Consider the following 1,811-nt stretch of genomic DNA (forward strand, 5'->3'; position numbering starts at 1 on the left):
TAGAGGTTGTGGGGAAATGAAGTCAAAGAAAATATGACCCCCTGAACTTATGGTGTTATATCCTACATGCTAAAAAGAAAAGAGGGCCTATCATTTCCTGAAAGAACTATAAATGTGACCTTTAGATTTTGGTGATTAATATTGGCCATTTTAAAAGACTGGGCTCTCGTTCTGGAGGCAGAGAGAACAGATCTTTAAGAATATGTCTTCTTGTTTTAGGTTGGTTTCTCTTCGTGCAGGACATTTATTTAGAAAGTGACCCCAGACAACAGGAGTGAGGGTGTGGGGAGAGTAAAAGACAGAAAGAAGAATGGTCAATGAAAAGATGTTTTGTCAAGCTGACCACTGCTATGGAAAACTGGGACTTGACTTCTCTTGAGTCCTTCTTGTGAATACATAGAATGTGTTCACCCAAGGATGAAATGGAGAAGCATTTTTCCATTGTTTCTAGCCTCTCCCCTTCCATTGGTGAGGGCTGTTCATGATTAAATACCTCCACAGTTCTGGGCCACACATATGGGAGTGACAAGGCAGTTCCACAGGTGTTCTCATGAAACCCTAGGTAGAAAGCAAGTGATATGCAGTGCACGTGTGGCCAGCAAAGGCTGGACTAAAAAGATGGGCCAAGAATATGAGAAGTAGAGCACAGGAAAATCTTAATTTTCCAAACGGAGGAAAGTGATGGGTAAGTGGCATCTCTGAGGTAGGATGTGGCACAAAAGGGCTTTGTAGCCACAATGTAGGACTGTGGACAGGCCTGCAGTAATAGACATTTGGGGAGAGTGTCTGAGGAGCCATTGCAAGGATTGGGGGTAGCTGAGGTAATATATTTTGCCTCAGGCTAGTCCCAGATAGAAGTCTTGGGGAGTGTTCCAGATGTGGAGTGCTTCCCAAACAGAGAGATCTCACAGAAAGTATCTCACCAGCTATGTCACTTTGGCTTTTCTACCCTGGGTCCTGAAGGAATTCCTCTGGATGGCTATTAGTGTAATTGGAAAACTTAATGTCCATATTTGCAACAAATACGTTTTTTGCCATGAAGGAAATCTACCATGATGGAAAATCCCAGAGCCATATTGCCTATATAATTTCTTCCTATTTGTTCTTGACTGCTGGATATTTTCTTTTTTTAAAAAAAAGATTTTGTGTATTTATTCATAAACGCACACACACACAGAGAGAGAGAGAGAGAGGGTGAGAGAGAGAGGCAAAGACACAGACAGGGAGAAGCAGGCTCCATACAGGGACTCGATCTGGAGTCTCTGGGATTACACCCTGGACTGAAGGTGGCGCTAAACCATTGAGCTACCCGGGCTGCTCTGGATATTTTTAAAAATCACAATATTTTAAAATTCTTTTTAAAAGGGTTAAATTAAAAACAGAAGCAAGAAGGGCATATGCTAAAATGGAAAATTGTTTCTTGTTTGTAATGGTAGCGTCACAATGTCTCTCCTGTCACATGAAGACAATCATCTTATTAAAATTGCCAGATGGGAGTCAGGAGTCATGTATGTCTGATGCAGCCTAACAATGTAGAAATTGTGTATAAATGCCCTGCCAATCATGAATTCCTTAAATGTTTATAACATAAATGTATTTATAATGTTAAACTTTACATGTTAAGTCTTTTCTATAAACATAGTATAACTCTCTCCTTATTTCATCTTTTAAAATTCATTAAATAAAGTTTTATAATTTTCCTATAAAAGTCTCACATATCTTTAGTCAGTGTCAATTCTCAATAGAAATCTATCATTTCAGTAAAATATAACAGAAAATCCCAATAGAATATTTAATAGAACTTGAGATAA

The sequence above is a fragment of the Canis lupus genome, chromosome 1 (genome assembly GCF_003254725.2).
Source record: "Canis lupus dingo isolate Sandy chromosome 1, ASM325472v2, whole genome shotgun sequence".
NCBI classification, from domain to species: Eukaryota; Metazoa; Chordata; class Mammalia; order Carnivora; family Canidae; genus Canis; species Canis lupus.